The sequence below is a fragment of the Spermophilus citellus genome (genome assembly GCF_964194105.1).
Source record: "Spermophilus citellus genome assembly, chromosome: 4".
NCBI lineage: Eukaryota > Metazoa > Chordata > Mammalia > Rodentia > Sciuridae > Spermophilus > Spermophilus citellus.
The window spans coordinates 66,880,695-66,901,819 of NC_138185.1; the positions used below are offsets into that span (position 1 = coordinate 66,880,695).

A 21,125-nucleotide genomic window follows, 5' to 3' on the forward strand; every position below is an offset into this window, starting at 1 on the left:
AAACCCCATCACTATGTATAACTATAATGCACCAATAAAACAGTAAGGCAAAAAGTGGCCAACAGGCTTATGAGACAACAGATGCTCAAATCACTAATCACTAGGGAAGTGCAAATCAAAACAATGAGGTATTACCTCACACTCATTAGGGTGGTTACTATTGAAAGAAGGAGGAGGAGGGGGAGAAAAAGAAGTAGAAGAAGGAGGAGCAGCAGGAAGAGGAGGAGGCAAACAGTATTAACCAGGTGTGGTGGTACACACCTGTAATCTCAACTACTCTAAAGGCTGAGGCAGGAGGATTGCAAATTCAAGGGTAGTCTAGGCAATTTAGTGATTCCCTGCCTCAAAATAAAAATCTAAAAAGGGATAAGTGGTAGAGTGCTTTCCTGGCATGTATGAGCCCTGGTTTCAATCCCTGGCACTGGAAAAAAATTATAAACAAGGAAAAAGGAAATAGTTAAGTGTTGGCAAAGATGTATAGAAATTGGAAGCCTGGTGCACAGTTGGTGAGAATGTAAAATGTTGCAACTGCTATAGAAAACAATGTAATGGGGGCTGAAGTTGTGGCTCAATGGTAAAGCCTGGCATGTGTGAGACCCTGGGTTTGATCCTCAGCACCACATAAAAATAAATAAAATAAAATAAAAGATCCATTTACAACTAAAAAAAAAATTTTAAAAAATAAAATAAAAATATAATTACCATATGGTTCACCAGCTCCATTTCTGGTCATGTATTCAAATGAATCAAAAGCAGAATCTCAAAGACATGGTCATGTCCACAACAGCACTATTCATATTAGTCAAGGCATGGAAGCAACTCAAGCGTCTATTGACAGAACAATTGATGAACACAATGTGGTACATACATAGGATGAAATATTATTCAGTCTTAAAAGGGAAGGAAATTCTGACACAGATTACAACATGGATCAACCTTGAGGACATTGTGCTAAGTGAAATAAGCCAGTCATAGAAAGACAAATGTGTCTGTTTCTACTTAGATGAGGTACCTAAAAGAGGTCAAATCATAGAGACAGACAGTAGAGTGGTGAGGGCCTGGGGGAGAGAGAATAGGGAGATGGTTCTTATGGGTACAGAATTTCGTTTGTGCAAGATGTTCTGGAGATGGATGATGGAGATTGTTGCACAACGATGTGAATGTGCTTAATGCTACTAACCTATACATTCAGAAATGGTTAAGATGACACAAATGTTATGTTAGTGTTTCTTACCACAATTTAAAAAAAGAAAAGGACAAAGAGGCAGTCAGATATCTATATTTAAGCTCAAAAGAAAATTCTAGACTAGAGATGAACTATGTGTAATACCTAGGACTCAATAGTCATTTTTAGGACCCCAGATGTAAATACTTTTGAACAGAAAGATAAAGGCACCTACAACTCAACTTGGGAAATGTTTCTATTCAATGGCTTGTGAGTGGCAAGTGAGTCTACAAAGAGCCTAAGGAAGGCAGGTAGAGAGAAGGAAACCAAAAGGGAGTCAAGGGAGGGGAGCATTTGAGCAAGAGCATGGCCAGCTGTGCCCCCTTGCAGTTGAGAGGTCAAGAGGCAAACAAAATCCATCAGATTTCACAATTCAGAAAGTTACAGGTAACATCCACCAAAGCTGTTCTAATGGATTGAAGGATGTGAAAGCCAGTAGTGGTTGAATATACAGAAGAAAATCATCCATCTCTGTGAGGTTCTGAGAGGATGTGGAGGGAAGGCACCCTCACCCTGTGAGGTGGAGGAGCAGCCTCGGGTGGGGGCAAGAGGAGGGGGCTGCATTGTGGTGGCAGAGAGGTCAAGGAGAGAATGAGCAAGGATGAGGGTGGATTTGGATGTTGCAGAATTTTATTCCATAGCTTCAATTTTCTCTATGAATATGGAAGAAATGTAGGAGTCTAGGGGGCAGGATAAGAGAGAAAGAGAGGTCTGAAGGCTAGAAAAGACCAGTTTCCAATAGGGTATAGAAGGATAAGGGCCAAAGTGGGCAAGGAAGAGGGACCATGGGCAGAAAACAGGATGCTGAAGTTGGGGACTTGTGGGGTGGTACCAACTCAAAGGAATGACCAGCCCAAGGCTAGAATCAGGCCATGAGGAGAGCACAGGTGAGGCCTCCAGAGTGGTATCACCAGAGGAATAGCTCTCCTGAGACATAGATCAGTGTTCCTCCCTACTGTGTTAGGTGTCACCAATGCCAAAATATCTTGATAGTGTGCAGATAAAAAAACAGAGCCAAACAAACTTATTACTCTTTGTATCCTGTTCTCCAGCCTGAAAAAGTGTATTTTGCACCCAAAGATGATGCTAGGGTCTAAAGCTGGACTAACATCAGTCAGGGCTAGAATACAAATTTAAAGAAAGAAGAAAAGGCAATGAGATTCCTATGATTTTAATCAGAGAGGGAAAGAGAAGGAAGGGAAGGAGGTGGGGCCTGGAGGGGAGGATGGGGGAGGAGCTGGGCCCAGGAAGGCAAATCTACTAAGATTGATTTCAGACCCTCCCACTCTGCCTCAACCTCTCATTGGTGTTGATCTCTTTAGAACAGTTGTTCTCCAGCTTAGTCATGTGTAGGAATCATCTGGAGAACTATAAATAAACTGTGGCCTGGGTCCTGCCTCTTGAGATTCTGATTGAATTGGTCTGGGATGCAGCCTGGGCATCAAGAGCTTCAGAAGCTCTCCAGGTGAAACCAATAAGCAGAGAGGGCTGAAAACCATTACTTCGGGGGCAATTTCAGAGCTGGAGCAGCTGCCCCTCCCACATCCAGGCTACATCCATGTCCAAGGGCAACTACTTGTTGCAGGTGTCCTTGGGCCATTCTGGAGAACAGTGGACAGGTTCTCCTCTCCTTACAAAATTGCAAACCTCTAGCCAAGACCAGGAAAATGCCATAGGAAGCTGAGCTTGGTTAACACCCCTCGGCCTGGGTGCCTTGGCTCTTTAGCTGGATTTGTATATTTTGAGTAATGGGGTTGGACAATGTTTCCAGAAGCATGGATCATGTAGAAGAAGGATGAGAAGAAAGGCCAAATGGTTTCAGGTGTGGTGTGCAACTGGGCAGGTGGGGCAGTTGATTCAATGAGGAGAAGCAACCCAGACAGTAAACAAACAAGGCAGAATGGACAGAGACCAAGTTTTGTGGGTAGCTCAGCAGTCATGGAACTCCAGCAGAGCCAACAGCTCCTCTCTCCCCACCTCCAGAAACCAAAACTTTCCACTAGAGATGGAGCATTTGGAGACAGCATGGCATGACCATCCCAAGACAAAGCCAGAAAGTTCATGACTGTAGGAGCTTGACGTACAGTCTTAACCCTAGGACGTGGCCTTATGCCTGGAGCTTAACCAGCATGGGAGGGTAGCCAGGCTTCGTGGGAACTCTTGCAGGACAAACAGAGGCCACTCCAGATGCCCAAACTGCAGCAACCACAACAGCACTCAGGACCACAAAATTCACCCATTCTGACCAAAGCTCTACCAACCCCCATATACACCCCACACACAGGGCAGCAATACCTGTTTGTATCTCTATGCCTCTTCAATCCCTCTTCCCTGTGTACCTCATAGTCCAGCAGAAGTCTTATGAACACATGAATGAAAAGGAGGATGTGTCCACTGCTCTCAAGCAACAAATCAACAGCTTTTAGTTGGGGAAGATTTCCCCCAAAAAATAACAAGTCTGGGGGCTTCATCCAGACTAAGGATAGAGCTCTGGAACTGGGTGATTGTTATTCATATCTTGATTAAGAATCATTGTTGAGGGAAAGAGGAAATGTTGGGGATTGAAAAGAAGCAACCTATGTTACATGAATTGGTTATTATTTCAAAATGAATCCCACTATTTTATGTAACTATAATGCACTAATACAAACATAAAAAAAGAATCACTGACTTGCAATTAAATATTCTCATGCTTCAGCAGGTAGAAGAATCAACAGAGGTACTTGATTTTTTAAAAAATCAGATCTGAGCAACAAATCATTTGGAAAAATAAATCTAAAAAGTAATGCATCGGAAAAGCATCAAAAATATGATCCATTGACAGATGAGTGAATAAAAAAACTTAGTAATATATACAATAGAGTATTATTCAGCCTTTAAAAAGAGAGGAGATTCTGACATATGCTACAATGTGGATGCACCTTAAAGACATTTTGCAAATTTATTCAGTCACCAAAGACAAATACTATTTGATCCCAGTTACATGAGACACTTAGAGTAATCAAATTCATAGTTATAGAAAGGATGGTTGCCAAGGCCTGGATGAATGAAATTATATATATATAAATATTATATTATTATTAATTAATATTAATTAGTTAATATTATTAATATCATTAACATTAATATTATAATAATTAACATTATAACTATATATTTTTCTATATATTACATATGTTTATATATAATTATTTATTATATTATATATTATATGTATTGTATAGTTTCAATTTTGTAAGATTAAAAGAGTTCTAGAGGTGGATGGTGGTGATAGTTGCACAACAACGTGAAGGTACTGTCACTGAGCTATGCATTTAAAAATAGTTAAAATGGTGAATTTTATATTGTTTTACCACAGCTTTAAAAAAATAATATTATTTAGAGATGTACTTAACAAAATATTGTCAAGGCCTGTTCTTCTAACCAGCTCCTATTCACCCTGTTGGTGAGGGAAGGATTCTCACTCCCCCCATGCTCTCCTGAAGAGTATGAGATGGTCAAATACCCAACACTTGGCAGATGAGAAGACAGTAGCCTATTTGTCACATGATCTCACAACCTAGGGAGAGAAGGATGCCAAATGTCATAAGGCCACACAGGTGCTGCAATTAGGAACACAGAGAACATAATGATTGTGGAGGCAGGCTTTGTAGTGCCTATAGGGTGAAATATCCCTTGGTTCCCACAGGAGATGTGATTTTCTTGCATAATTCCATATCTGGTTGGGAACTGAAGCAGGTTAGGTCAAGGACCTGGTGGAGTGTAGCTGATCTGGCTAATGGGGGAACCTCCCAGATGGGAGTCTTTCTTGCTTGGTGGGGAGTGTATGTAGAGAGAGCAGGAGAACTCATGTTAGGACTCTGAGGTTCTGAGAGATGCAAAGATGTCAGGGCATAATTTGAAATTTCAACTCTTGCAATAAATGTCTACTATATAAACTGAAAAACACTGCTAGAAAAAAAAATTTTAAACCTAAATAAATTGAAGATATACCATATTCATGGATGGGAATACATAACATTGTCAAAATGTCAATTCATTCCAAATATATCCAACTCAATCCCCATCAAAATTCCAGAAGGTATTTTATTGAGACTTTTAAATTGATATTCAAATTTATATGGAAAGGCAAATGACCTTAAGTAAACCAAACTATTTTTGAAAAATATATGTTTACATTATTTCAAGTCAAGCTATAGAATTACAATAATCAAGAGAGTGTGGTATTGGTATGAGGATAGACATTAATAGAATAGAAAAGAAAGTACAAAAATAGACCTATGTGCTGATTTTCAACAAAGGTGCTAAGGCAATTCAATGGGAGAGAAATTAATCTTTTCAACAAATGGTGCTGGAAAACTGAATATCTATAAGGAAAAAATTAATTCTTACCTCACATCACACACAAGAAGTAACTCAAAATGAGTCATAAACATAAATATAAAAGGTAAAAACTATAAAACTTCTCAAAGAAAATCTTTGTGACCATAATCTCTCTCTCTCTCTCCCCCCCTTCTCTCCCTCTCTCTCTCTCTCCCCCCCTTTCTCTCCCTCTCCCTCTCTCTCTTTGTCTCTCTCACACACACACACCCTTTGTGACCCTGATTTTCTAGGTAGAACAAAGAAAAAAGTACTAATTATAAAGGAAAAGAATTGAAAATCTGGGCTTCATCAAAATTAAAGACTTCTGCTCTTATAATTTACTGGAAACAAAAAGGAAAGTTCACAGTCTGGTAGAAAATATTGGCAACACTTATATTGAACAAAAAGCTTGAATCCAAAATACATAAAGAACCTAGAAGGCCAATAAGAAAATGAACAACCTCCACTGCCACACAAGATTTGAAAAAACATTTCAAAAGAATGTCCAATTATCACACTAGACAATGTTCAACATCATGAGTCATCAGAAAAATGTAAATTAAAACCACAAGTTTTAGCCAGGCACAGTGACACATGCCTGTAATCCCAGAAATTTGGAAGGCTGAGACAGGAGGATTGTGAGTTCAAAGTCAGCTTCAGCAATGGCGAGGTACTAAGCAACTCAGTGAGACCCTGTCTCTAAATAAAATACAAAAAATGGCTGGGGATGTGGCTCAGCGATCAAGTGCCCTTGAATTCAACCCCTGGTACAAAAAAATAAAATAAAATAAACCCACAAAAACACAAAGTGCTTTTGTTTAAACAACTAAAATTTAAAAGATTGATGAGGTCCTGGGAGATGCAAAGATGTCAGGGCATAATTAGAAATTATGTGCCCAAATGTTGGCAAGAGCGTGAAGGAACTGGAGTGCTCACACGTTGCTTATGGGAATACAAAATGGTACAATTGCTTTGGAAAACTATTTCATAGTTTCTTATTAAATTAAAGTGTCATATAACCCAACAATAACACTCCTAGATATTTATCCAAAAAATAAAAATTAATGTATGCACGTACAAACCTGTTGATAACAACTTTACTCATAATAGCCTGAATCTAAACATAACTCCAAACATCTACCAATAGGTGAAATTAAAAAACAAATTGTGATTTATTTATATAATGAAATGGAAGAATATGAAAATCAAGCTGAGCAAAAGAAGTTAGGACACATGAAAATGCATACCACATGCATTAGTTTCCTAGGGTTGCTGTTAAAGCATTACTTACCACAAATCTGCTGGCTTAAAACAACAGAATTTTATTCTCTCATGGATTTGGAAGTCCAAAATGAAGGTGTCAGCAGGGCCACACTCCCTCTGGAATCTCTGAGAGAGAGTCCATTCTTCATCTCTCCTGACTTCTGGTGGCTCCTGGAATTTCTTGGCATTCTTTCATTCCAATCTCTACCACCATCTTTACATAGCCTTGTCGTGTGTGTGTGTGTGTGTGTGTGTGTGTGTGTGTGTGTGTGTGTGAGAGAGAGAGAGAGAGAGAGAGAGAGAGAGAGAGAGAGACTTTACCTCTACCTCCCTTCTAAAGTACACTTATTATGGTGTTCAGAGAACCAACTAGAGAATCCAGAATCATCTCATCTCAAAAATCCTTAATTCCATCTACAAAGATACTTTCCCCTTATTCTTTACCTGATATTTAGGTTCCAAAACCACCTGCCTCCCAGAAACCTGGGTTGTTTGCTTAAATCATACACCAGACTTGCTGAATCAGATTTTCCAAGATTAGTTCCTTTCCCAAATCTACACTTTTCTTTTTTAAAAAAATTTACTTATGTATAACATGTGCCTAATTGTAAGAGTACACTTTAGTGAATTACGATAAGTTGACACAGTCACGTAGCCATTACCACTATCACAACATACAGCATTTCTTTTCCACCAGAAAGTTCTTTCTTGCCCCTTTGTGTCAGTCATGTCCTCTTCCTTGACCCGATAACCATTGCTTTTGGTCAATGTATATTAGTTTTATTCGTTCCAGAATTTCATGTAAATGGAACCATATGATATAGTGAGTTGAAAGTGAACCCCAAAGATTTCATGTTCCTTATTCTGGGAACCTGTGAATGTTACTTTATTTGGGGATGGTATCTTTGTACCCTTGTCATAGGTGCTTTGTGCTGGAGTGAGTTCCAGGTGTGTTCCCCAAAAGCCTGACCTGACTGTGGTCAGGCTTTTAGCACAAGGACTGACAAGCATAGAATCTAAGATGAAGGTAAATTTTGGCCCCAGAGATTGGAAAAAGCTCTCAGGATGGCTTAGCATCCTGGGCCTGATGATGTGATGGAGAAGAATTTTGACACCAGTTGCCTCCTGTTCATGTCCCTTGGTGTTCTCTAGGCCCTCTGTGCCTCCCTATCCATCAAAGTCGAGTCCCCTCAGGATGAGCTTTCCAGGTATTCTTTCCTGCCTCTTGTCCTCCTGTCTTTTGCCCAAGCGTGTGTGCCAGGTCAATCCCTCCCTTAGATCTTCATCAATAAAGTCCTAAAAGTGAGACTTGGCTTTCAATAAGGCATTCTGGGGACATTCTCCACTCTGTAGAGAACCAGCCTGACTGTCCCCTTATCTTGAGTACTCCAAACTCAAGCCCCAATCCACAGCTCTCATCAGAACTTCATGTTCTGAAGGCTTAACCCTTCCTGTGTCTATTCTTACTCTGGTTTTTCATGAAACTTCTACCTGCTTTCAGGTAGCCCTTGACAAGTCCCAAGATGGGAAGTCTGCAGCAGGTGGTAGAGCCACAATCAACTCTTATTGATGCTTCCATATTTTGGAGAGCTGAAAGCAAGTAGGCCTGCCCTGCACAGAAGATGCATGCCACAGATGGTTAGGTCTTCTCCTATGATCTGGCTTCTGGTCCCTACCTCCATTCCCCATCTCTGGCTCTTCTTAGGTTTCCATTACTCAGCTCCTAAGCTTGCAGGGATGGATCCAGGCCAAGAACCCCAATGGTTCTCTGGAGCAAAACCAGAGCAATTGGAAGTTTCTCAGATCCTGGTCTCAGCACAACTTCCTGGATTTGGTCCTATGTACTTTGCATTAGGGAGACATCTTGGAATCTCTTAGACTTGATCCTTCTACCTCCTACTGAACCAGTAAGCTCCTCCCTATAACTCCTCCTTTGCTGAGTAAGGAAGGGCAGGCCTCCTGGATCCAGTTTTAAGCCATCCAGGAAAGCCAAACCCGGCATGCACCAGGTATGCCTCCTGGCTTTTTGCTTTCACCACATAAGATGCTCCATCTTTTGCCTGTATCCATCCTATGGAATGAGCAGAGCTCCCCATTGGTTAGCTGAGCTGTTAAGCCTTTGACAAGTCCCAAGATGGGAAGTCTGCAGCAGCTGGTAGAGCCGCAAACAACTCTTATTGATGCTTCCACATTTTGGAGAGCTCAGTGGCCAGGAAGACTGGTCCCAGGAGACAAGGAATAAAGCCACAGGGAAGGAACAGGGGAGCCAGAGGAGCTAAGAATCTTAGGGCTAAGATTAGGCCTGCCTAGTACCCTGGCCTATCACATTGTCTCAAAGATTCAGACTCAGGAGATGTCTTAAGTGGGGCCTCTGGGTGGGTCCTAAGGACCTGTGGCTATAGAAGATCAGTCACTAGGACAAGGTTGCTTTTGTGCCTTTGTGCCTTTTTCAAGAGTGGCCTAGAATGTGGGCAAACTGGACACTAAATGAGTCTCCACCAAATTTCCAAGCACCCCATCAGGGCAATTCTGGCACAGATACGCAGTGATGGGGTCAGAGAGGTCCCCAGGGCATCAGTATAATGCTTACCTACGCTGGGTGATTCCAGCAGAGGGTCAAGGTGACAGTGAGATGGCTACAAATGGCAAAGCCAAGCCAGCAACCAAATCCCAGAGCTGAGCTGTGACCTATCAACTGACACCTGATGCCAGAATCCAAAGCTCCAGAGCTTCTTGCCTAATATGACTAAAAACAGATTGAGCTTGCTGCCTTTTTTTTGTTGTTTGTTTTGAGGTTGGGGGGTGCCAGGTATTGAACTCAGAGGCACTCGACCACTGAGCCACATCCCCAGCCCTATTTTGTATTTTGTTCAGAGACAACAACTGAGTTGCTTAGGGCCTCACCATTGCTGAGACTGGCTTTGAACTTGTGATCCTCCGGCCTCAGCCTCCCCAGCTGCTGGGATTACAGGCGTGCACCACAGCACTCGGCTAAGCTTGCCTCTTTGGGGCTTCTCTTTGGCCACAGAGAACTCTACCTGAGAGTCCTGAGCTAAAACTTCAACCAGGCCCCATCTTCAGCCTCACATCCCCATGAATCTAGTGTGACTCAGTTCTCCGTCAGCACTCTAACTTGTTATCTCATGGGCATCATGGAGCTTCTGGACTTCTTCCTTGGTTCCCAACTCTGCTCAGCTCAAGCCCCTGGCCATGACCTTTACCTGTCAAGCCAACCTTCCCTCCCATCATTTAAACAGTTCCTACCACCGCCATCCCTGGTGTGAATCTCAGCTCTGCCGTTCATTCGTTGTGCAATCTTGAGCAAGGGTCTTGCTGTTTAGGGGCCTTTGTTTCCTGTTTCTGGTAAAACAGGAGTAATGTGTGATGGATATGTACAAATCGTCAGGTCACTATGGTTACCGAATGAGTTACTAAACATAAAGTGCAGAGAACAACCCCTAGCACATAGTGCTCAATGCATGTGAGTAATGATGATTCATTTTCAGAGCATCAAAATGTGCCAGACACGGGGGATACAAAATAGACCTATTCATTCACTTTACAAATATTTATCAAGGGACTTCATGTGTCACCACTGATGGGAGTTGTGAACATGTGCCCTGCCCTCGTGAAGCTCACAATCCGATGAGGGAGGAAGTGGGGGGGGGGAGATACTAAATGAAGAACTGGCAAGCTCGTGAGGCCTGAGCTGGGAAGAAAAGGAACAAGGAGCTTTAACAGAGGTTGACGGAAGAGGAGAAGTGGAAGTAGTGGGGGGCAGAGTGATCAGGGGAAGTCTCCCTGATATTTATAACACTAAGATGTGGTATTCAACTCCATAAGAGCAAGCACACAGGTGACCTGCAGCGGGGGTGGGGGGATGAAGGAGATGAGGTGAGGGAGGTGGATAAGACCAGAACATTATGCCAAGGCACCCTCAAGTTCAACCCAAAGCCTCTGAGTGGTTATAGCAGAGAAGCAACAGGATCCCTTCTTCAATGGTATATTGCAATTCCCCTTTTACTGAGGAAGAAATTGAGGCCTTACGTCAAATCCCTGCAAAGTGGGATAGTTAGCACCAGAACAGCTCTCCTGAGCCCTAGCCCACCAAACTTGCAGTTGCCTGTTTCTCACTCCCCTCTGCCCCTTACAGCAGAAGCCAACTGCCCAAGTAGCACCTGGTTACCCCCCGAAAGCCCTCACCTGCTCTCAGGGTCATGACGCCCATCTTGACTTAAACTCACACCACACCCAAGACTCCGTCATGGGTAACTAGGTGCCAAGCAAAGATTCCCCTGCCGATAGTTTATGCAAACATGGCTCTGGCCCTCCTTCTCACCACTGTCTCCATCCCCACAGCTACCAGGGTTCACACCCAAGCCAGTAACCACAGGTAAACGTGTCTCTCCCTGGGACACAAAGTTAAACACACAATCACAGAGATGTGTCTTCGGTCCAAAATGGAAGGTGCCAAGGTGCCCTGGGATGACAAATCCTCCAAGAATCCACCTTGAAGTTCCTCCATAGAGACACCCCTCCCCAAAATAGGCAAAGAGGGTCAGAAACACCCATACAAACAGCTGATCCACAAAACGCCCACTGTGCCCAGGCTCCCTCCACCTCAGCCCTTTCTATTTTTATCAAGAGAGTGAGAAGGGTAGCCAGGCAGGGCCAGGCTGCTGTTTATGTCTGAAATTTGAAAAGATGCACAGTGTACTTGGGAGAAGGCGTTGCAGTTAAAGGAATTTCAGAGGAGAATTTCAAACCTGGCAGGGTGAATAGGTGCCTTGTGTTCTGGCTTTTGACTCTGGAAAAGCCACGTTTCCAACCAAGGCATGAGGAGGGGCCAGAAATGGGGACAAAATGCATGTATGTGAGATTTGAACAGGGAGTGAGATCCAGCTCACCTGGTGCAGGGAAGCACTGATTTTTCAGACAGGGTCCTTTGGAAGGAAGTGTGTTCTGCTGCTCCAGGGTAGTTTCTATCTACTTCTCTCCCAATTAATTCACAGAATTTTCTCGATTTTTCTGATTACCCCACAGAGTTCTGACCATTCTCTACTCCACATCAGTCGTCTCTCTCCTTTTGATCAGTGAGTTTTGCTAGACACTGATTTTCTCATATATACGTATTGGCTTGTTAAGGTTTGAAGTCACTCTGTTGATTTTCTTGTGCCTGCTAATTACATCGTAAGTGTTCCTTTGATAGCTGGATGTCTACCATTTCTTCAACGCACACAAAACTTAGGGCCTGACTGAGGGTTTCACTCTGTAGGCATTACATTGGGACTAACTGATGTTCTTCTTTCAATTGTGGAAAATAAGAGGTAAGAAAGAGAAGCAGAGCCAGGCTTGGTTGTACGTGTCTACACGTAGGAGGCTGAGGCAGGAGGATTTTAAGTTCAAAGCCAGCCTCAGCAACCCAGTGAGGCCCTAAGCAACTCAGTGAGACCCTGTCTCTAAATGAAACATTAAAAGGGCTGGGAATGGGCTGGAGTTGTAGCTCAGTGGTAGAGTGTTCACAGGTGAGGCATTGGGTTCAATTATCAGCACCACATAAAAATAAAACAAAGGTATTGTGCCCATCTATGACTAAAAATCTTTTTAAAAAATCAAAATTATCAAAAAGAAAGGGCTGGGGTTGTGACTTAGTAGTTAAGTGCCCTGGGTTCAATCACCGGTACCAATAAATAAATAAATAAACTAACCAACAAAAAAGCAGCAATATTGTGACCTCCTACCAGCCAAATGCATGCCATGGCTCTTTCTTTTTCTATGCTCTCTCTTAATGACAATGTGGTTAATGTGGTTCTGACACCAATCTGTAGACCAGAAATCCAGATCCCTTATTAAGCCAGGGATGGCCAGGAAGTCTGAGGTGACTTCTGGAGGGGTGGACTTAGCCTTGATGTGAGATTTAAGGTACACATGATCCCTAAGATCATGGCTGTATTTAATCTCATTTCTTTGGGCCTGGGGATAAATGCTAAGAAGCTCTACCTTCATCAATATCTCTAGCTGAAAAAAAAATGCAACAGTTCAAAAATATTCCTGAGCCACAAAGTCCTAATAGCCACAAGTGGCTGTTGTCATGCAATTAGCAACTCTCACTATATGTCCAGTGAAGATTCATAAGCAAAAATAACTAAAATGTAAGATAACTAAGTTTTGTGAGGAAAAGCTGCTTCTGGGTCTTAGCAAATTATTTTTAAGCTATGAAGGTGCTTCCTGTACCTCTTCCATTCCATTTCTAGCCAGTATGTGTGTGTGTGTGTGGGGGGGGGGGGGTTGTACCGTTTTTGCCCATCTTATAAGCATGCATTCTATATCTACATTATGGTGTGTGAAACTCTGGGACAAATTTGTCAAAATAGTCCAATGTTATTTCTGAAAGAAAAGAAATGTATCAAACGTAGCTGATCAGCCTTCCCAAAAGACTCTGGTGGCTGGAATAAAGGAAAGACCAGAGAATAGCCAGCTCAGGTCTGGGGTGTGGGAAGCAATCCCTTGGGATCCAGGGAGGGAGACAGAAGGTGAAAAGGCTCCCAGGAACCTGGGGAGGTACACAATTCCAGGACTACAAAATCTAAATGCTCCTATCCCAGATCTGCTTGGAAAATGTTGTTGCTGATGATGGTGATGGTGGTGATGATGGTGATGATATTATAACCCAACAGAGGAACACCACACTCAGCTCACTCACTAACTGGTCAGTACCTTAGTAAACGATGAGTAAAATGCTTGCCATAATTTCCTCCTTTATAAATGGCAGGGTTTTACTGAAAATAGGAATCTGCTACAAATTCAGGAACTCAATGTTTTTGAACTGAAGCTTCAAGAAATGAGAATTTCCTTAAATGTGCCCTTCAATGTGAATGTATTAGGTGACACAGCACTTTCCTGTCACTGTACATCATGATTCCACACAGACCTGTGGGGCTTGCAAGTGTTTCATTAACTTATCTCGTGTTTTTTATTATTAGAACATTTCTCTCTTAGTTTGTCACTTGTACAGCGTTACAGTAATAAAATGGCACTTTTCAAACAGTTCACTGGTTCTCAGTGGGCTGGCTCCCTGGCTCAGTTCTGCCATAGGAAGGCTGCTCTACATTGTATTTCTACAGCCCTTTGCTTCCAGAAAGGATTGCAATATTCTGTACAAACATAACATATAGTATTTATCATTGCCACACTCCTATGAGGTGGGTATTTTTAGCTGCTTTTACAAATCCAGAAAGTAGCACACAGAAGATAATGTGCTAACTCAGGGACACCAGAATTCAAGGGGTAAAGGAGAGAAGAAAATTCCTCATCCTTGCACCTCAAGCCAGACCGTTTGCTAGGTGCATTCCATGTCTTGTTTTAATTCTCACAATTCCATGAGATAGCTCCATTTATAAGTATAAAAGTCAAGATCCCGAATAGTTAAGAAACTTGCCTGAGGTTCCTGTGCCAGAACTGGGATTCACATCCAAGACTATCACACACTTAGGGAACCCCTGTCCCCACCATTCCTTAACTATTTTATAGCTAGAGTCAGATAGGCAACCCTTTCATGGTGGCCAGCATAAAAACAGTCTGATGCTTTTAATTGTCCACAAGTTTCAATATGATGTGACATAGCTCTGAAAAGCAACCATCTTTGCCACACCAGTCGGAGATGAATGTCCAAGGAAAGTGAATGTTGAATGTCCAAGATGAGAAGGAAGAGTTGTCCTGGCCCAGCTCCCCGCCCCAAGCCACAACTGGGCTTGCTGGGGAATGGCAGGGCTGGAAAGCGAATTTTGAATGGACTTCCATGACCAAGCATTTCCAGAGATCAAGAAATTCAGAAGAAGATTTCCTTGGGAAACATTTGAAGGGCCTGGGGCCTCCTGCTCTAAAGGGAGACACGGAAAACCCCACTCATTGTATCAGGATAACCCTGTGGACTAACTGGAGGCTGTCTGACCTGTAGACATTGAGACAGATTGTGTGGCTCGGGAGAGCAGAACCAAGCCACTTGCTCATACAGGAGTATGAGATGGATGCTTTGAAGAAGTTCTGCAAATACCTTATACTCAAACTTTGCAAGGTACTTATATGATGTCCCCCTATAAGGGACAGAAACAAGTACTCCATGGTGGTACAGTTAGGTGGGCTGGAAGATTGCCCATCCTCTAAGAGTCAGTTTAGACAGCCACCGGTATGCCCCTGTGATTCTCATCCCCCACTATTTACATCCCCATCCACACTAACCCAGGGCTGTGTGACCACTGGAATTCAGGATTGGTGTATGACCTTCAGATCTAGACAGAGAAGCACTGCAGCTTCTTCCCTGCCTCCATGTCACTCAGTGTGGTGGAAGCCAGCCGCCCTGTCATGGGAACACTTAAGTAGCTTCACTGGGAGGCCCCCATGGAGAATTACAGAAGCCACTGGCTTTCATTGGCACGACCTGCCAATCACATGGGTAAGCCACCTTAGACATGGTCCTTGAGCCCTCTACAAGCCTTCAGCTGACAGCAGCTACACTGACATCTGACTCTAAGCCATAACTGCCTGGCTGAGCATCTCTCAAATTCCTGACCCACAGAAACCATGGGAGATATTAAATGACTATGCTTGTTTCAAGTCATTAAGTTGTGGGGTGGTTTGTTACGCAGCCATAGTAACTGGAATACAGAGCCACACCATCCTTGGAGGGCTGCCTCTGGTCCTGCCCTAGAGTTCATCCCTAGGTTCAGTCCTGTGCAAACCTGAACACAGACACAGAATGATAGAATCATAACCCCAAGATGACCTGGAGTGGTAAACTGAATTTATTAGGGTAATTTTAAATAGAGAAAAGATGAAGTCCCAGTCTTCGATTAGGAAAATCCCACTCATTGTAAAAGGATAAGCCAGAGGAGACATTGGGCCATAGTAGAAGTGAAAAGAAGGTCTGAGTTGGTTGCAGGCTCAGAATGATCTTGATGAGGCTGTTAGAAAACCACGTGAATGTAGGCTGCAATCACAGAAGCATAGGACTCAAACGAAGGAGGCAAGTTCTCCCTTGGGCTGAGCACACCAATGGGAGGACTGTGCCCAGTTCTGAGTTACTCTTTGCATGGGACACAGGTGATTCAGGCCTGCTTAAAGAAGATTAATAGAGGTGGGTCTATTGATGGAGACAGATGAGAAAGAGTAGAAAGGAATGATGGTGAGGGCAAAAGAATCACTAACTTTAAATACTGGAATATCAGTCCCATGGCAGGAGGCCAAAGACCTGGGGATAGCGGGTAGAAATGGGCCTGATTTGTTCATTGCTGAATCCACAGTGTGGGGAAGGAGTAGGAGCTTCCACAGCAACTGAGACCTGCCTAAATACTAGAACCATGTGAAAATAGGGCATGCCCTCGGAAGATCCAACCCCTGGGTATGTCCATGCAAAAGTGAACCTGGGGGAAAGCACTGGCATATTCTAGAAGGGCCATCTTCCAAATTCTCTAAGAGCCCTTCCCAGCTCTCCATTTCTCTTCTGTGCTTTGAAGATTGCCTGGGTAGAATTTGCTAAATAACATCATCACAGTACCTCTATTGCTTCAGCAGATACAAAATGCAGATTCTGAGTTAGCAGGTCTGGGTTGGCCTGACATTCTGCATTTCCAGCAAGCTCCCAGCCCACACACTGGTCTGTAGAAGACACTTTGTAGCCAGAGGTTAGAACGCACATGGGATCAGGCAGCCTGGCAAGACACTAGGAAAATGGGAAGTGTTCTAACGGAGAAGGGACTGCCAGCAACATCAGACATATACTACACCAGGACCAGGACTCCTGAATTGGACAGGAGAAGCATCATCATGCCACCAAGAGCTTTCTGACAGTAATGTCCTTTGATTCTCAAAACACAGTCTTCAAAGTATCAAAACCCTCTACCATCACCCTGGGCTGATCCTTCAGGGATAGGCAGTTTGGAGTCATGACAACCTACACTTGAATGCCCTTCATACTTTGGTGGCCTTGGAGTCTTGTTTCCCAGTGTGTAAGTGGGAATCATACCCACCAGTGAGGCTGCTGTACCACACAGCACCTGGCATGGAATAAGTGCCTAATATATTTCTTAGCCTCATTACAAAACTAGATGATCAATAAACATTTGGTCCCTTCCTTACAAAGATGAATTACCTAATTAATATTTGTCCCCAACTTAAATTGTCCTTCACCCCCCCAGAAGGATTAGGATGTGTGACATTTTACAGACAAGAATAGTCTTTTCCCACCTGAAGCATTAGGCAAACACTGGCATGAGAATTCATGCTCCTTCTAGTTGGAACTTTAAGGATTGGTTTTTCTTGAAGGGTCATTTAATCAGAGCCAGTAATTTGTAAGATTTCCTACCATTTGTCTGAGAGGGACGACAGCTATGTGCTGTGCCTTTTCTTTTGTCCTTCTTTCCCCCTCCCCCTTTCCCTCCATATGGGGATTGAACCTAAGCAGGTTCTACTGCTGAGCTACATCACCAACACCACCCCACCTTTTTTTTTTTTTTTTTTTGAGACAGGGTCACTAAATTGCCCAGGCTGGCCTCAAACTTGCCATCCTCCTACCTCTACCTCGTGAATCATTGAAATTACAGGTAGGCACCACCACACTCAGCTCCACTGTGCTTTAAGTGCTCTGTAATGTAGAGACCTGACCCAGATACTCAGGTGAAAAGGGGGAAAATCAAGAACAGCCAACTAATGGAGCACCTTAGCCACAGCTCCAAGAGACAGGTGGGTGGAGTGTGCACAGCTGTCTGCCCAGGAACCTCACTTCTCTGAACAGAGGAGAGAAAGGGGGGTTTACAGAGAACACTATGGGCCAGACAGTCCCAGCTCAAGCAGAGGTGGCCAGAAGGATACCCACACAATTCTGGGGAAAACTGAGGCACTATGTTCCTGGCAATCAAAGAAGAGCTTGATTTATCTCTTCTGTAATGTGCAGTCCATAAAGAATCCACTTTGCGCTTCAGTCCTTGCCCAATCAGGGGCATGAGGCTTTTGCCACGTTAACTGAGTCCATCAAAGCTTAGTGGGAAGCACACCAGTTCCTCCATAAGGACCCTGAAGGCCACCAGCCAGTTTAGATCCCCCAAAAAAGTTGCTGCAGCTTTAACCAGCAGCTCTTGTAGCACAGAGAGTTTGACCTTGGGTTTGAATTCAGACCCCCACCTTGAGTAGGTAACTCCACCACTTCCTAAACCTCAGTTTCACATCATCTGGGGGAGAGGGTTTGAGAGTTTTAATGTTTACTGGGCTCTTTAGAGAAATTAAATAACATTAGTGTAGGTGGACTCATAGAAGATACTCAAAACTGTTAGTCTTTTTATTCATTTTCCCAGAAAAAAAAAAAAAAAACATGCTTTAGAGGTTCTGGAGTTAGAGCGATACAGATGAATTCTGCTTTTCATTTGAGATGTCCTTGGTTTCTCCTGGATTTAAAAGACTCATTCAGCGTTCTGCCCTGGTACACCTTCGTGCTGCTTCCTTATCGCCTGTCTCTGCCCCCCCCCGCCATCCCTGTGTACCCCAACCCCAAAACTTTCAGCCAGCTCCTCTGTGGAGGGTCTTTTAAATTGCAGCCTGAGAGCAGGGGGCCGCTCCTTCCCTGCCCGTTTTTGCTGGGGAAACCCAGCCGGGAGCTCTAGCCATCACACCCGGGCGCTCGGGGCTGCTCTGCGGGTGCAGCCTTTCGCGGCCCCTCCGACTGCGGAGCTGCCGACCGCAATGCAGACGCGGCCCTTCAGCCCTTCGAGTGCTGTCTCCCTTCCGCGGGCCTCAGAGATGCCGGGTCCACGCCGCCGCGGGCAGCGCTCCTCTCGCGCCCTGCGCGCCGAGTGGCTTCCCCAGTGGCGCGCCGGTCTGGAGCCGGGGTCCAGCGCGCTCCAGACGTCTCTGCTTTCGCCTACCCTGGTGGCCGCCCTTCGGTCCCCCGGGGGGTGGGGCTTCCCTTTGCGCTCTCCCCCTCCCGCCCCTCACCCCTGGAGTGCCCTCCCCTCCCCCGCCCGCCCCTATGTATGTGTCACCGCGCGCCATGCCCGCCTGCCCGCCCGCCCACCTACCTCCCCGCGGTTCTAGAGGGGGCTCACAGAGCTGAGGACGCGCACGGCACCGCTCAAGGTCTCTCTCTCTCTCTCTCCGTACCCTCGCCTGCCGGCATCTGACGCGGGCACCAAGGGGCTCCGGGCACCTTTCTGAGTGTCCCTTCTCTGGTTCAGTCGGGACTCCGCAACCCAGCCGCTGCCGCTGCGGCCACCGCCCGAGGGGACCTGCGGACAGCACGCCAGCAGGAGGAGGGGTGCGCAAGCGCCCGCGCCGAGTGTCTCCTCCGCTGCGCAGCGAGACCCAGGCCTCCTGGCCTCAGGAGTCCCCGGCTGCCTCTCCAGGTGTACTGGACTGAAGTTCTTTGAGGAGGGAGTCCAACTCTTCAAGGTAACTGTGTCCTTCCCTCCAGAGAAAGGTTCTCTCTGGGCGTCCCGAATCAATTCTGAGGTTGTGCGCCTCTGCGTTGGGGATGCGCTGCCTCGGTCTCCCCACTGTGTGTGTGTGTGTGTGTGTGTGTGTGTGTGTGTGTGTGTGTGTGTACCCGAGGCTCCCGGCATCATCAACTGTATCCTCAGTAGAGTTGAGCAAACTTTCTCACTCTTGCCCACTCAGAGTGAATGGGGCTAAGGAACACGTGAGAAGGGGCTCCTGTCTCCGAGTGTCCAGAATTAAGTAAAGGAACAAGGGAGATTTTGCTGCCAATTCCCTGTTCGTTTTCAAGTCCTAGAATCTGAGAGGATATATTGATGTGTAGTTGACAGAGTAGCAGCTTTAAAATCAAGAAGACATGGGTTCAAATCCCTGCTGTGCCTCTTTGGAGCTGTTAGAGGGGTGCATCTTCTGAGCCTTGGCCTGCGCTCTGTCAGCTGGGGAAGAGGAGTCCTCCTTGGTCCCATAGCCAGGGAATCCACTAAATGATGTGGGCAGCTTGTCAGGTATGCAGAGGTGCCAGAGCAGAGGCTGAGAGAACTCATCAGCTTCATTTCCTTAACCACTTAGCTTACTGCAGGGACCACAAGGCATCTGAGAAGTGAAGAAAAGGCTGGGAAGAGATTGGCAGAATCTGGAACAGGGCTACTGAGCTGCCCATAAGGGAGAGGAGAGCAGTGCTCTGAACATGCATTTGTCCACCAAGAAGGGGCATTTCTCAATGCAGAAAGAGGAGGAGACCAGGGACAGCTTTTTCATCCTGGGATACTCTGCAAATAAAGCCAACAATAGTGGAGCAGGAGCCCTTTCCAATACTAGGGTTGGGTAGGAGGTTGTCAATTATGTTAACTGAACCCACATTCTAGGCCAGTACAAGCTGGAGAGGTGGAGGGTTACCTCCAGGTGGGAGATAGGATTCAACCCCAACTTTTCCATCATTATCTCTGCAATCAGGAGCTGGCTTCTGACAGGAGGGATTCCACTAGGGTTTCACCATCAAGCAGCTCAGGTCCCTGTATTTTGATTGATGTGTAAATTCCAGTTCTGTGGGGGTGACTGCCAGGAGGAAAAGAGGGAAACACAAAGCTGAATTGGGTTAATGTGCTGTTTCTGGTCCTGAGTGTCGCAGTGGGAAGGTGTCTGACAGTTTGGGAGAACTCTTGGCCTTGGAAACACACCCACCTTATCTCATGATAAGGGAAAGGGAACCCAGAAAGGTGCAATGACTTTCCAAAGGTCACACTGTGTCATAGGGGAAGAGACAGGACCACAGTCTAAGTTTTCTGAGGCTATAGCCAGTCACTCCTTCTGATTTAAGAGTCTAAAAGTCTGAATGCTAATCCTTATTTCTCTTTCTTGCCTTCTGGGTGCCCATGAACAAGGAGCAGTTAGGTTGCCCCATGTGCCCTAGGCAAGGCAGTTCAGCTGGCACTGTGAAGATGAAGATAGATGCGGAGTGTTGACCTGTCAATCACTGAACCCAGGAAGTTACAACCCAGAATCTGCAGGGCAATGGGGAAGCAATGGCCAAGGCTTGATAGGGGCAGGAGCAAAGGGTGGGGCAGGGGGTATTTCTAACCTATAAGAAAAAAAATATAGAACACAAGATCTCCCTAGTTTAAAAAGTTTTAGATGAAGGAATGGCCCAAAGGAAGAAGATATCTTTCACAGATGCTGGAATTCCTCACATTATGTTTAATTTAGGAAGGTTTGTGTGTGGTTTCTGGTGCCAGGATGTTATGTTCATTCATTCCCTAACGTCTTCTGAGTGCCACCCAGAAGCCAGACTCTGCTCAGT

General features: G+C 44.8%; 1 protein-coding gene across 4 annotated transcripts in view; it reads left to right on the forward strand.

Moving 5' to 3' along the window:
* Positions 1 to 18,927: 18,927 nt before the first annotated feature.
* ACAN (aggrecan) overlaps positions 18,928 to 21,125 on the forward strand; it is a 73,937-nt gene continuing 71,739 nt past the window's right edge. For all 4 annotated transcript variants that reach the window (XM_081293204.1, XM_081293206.1, XM_081293205.1 and 1 more), the window contains exon 1: positions 18,928 to 19,285. The gene's annotated coding sequence lies outside the window, so the exon portion shown is untranslated. The remainder of the gene's footprint in view (positions 19,286 to 21,125) is intronic.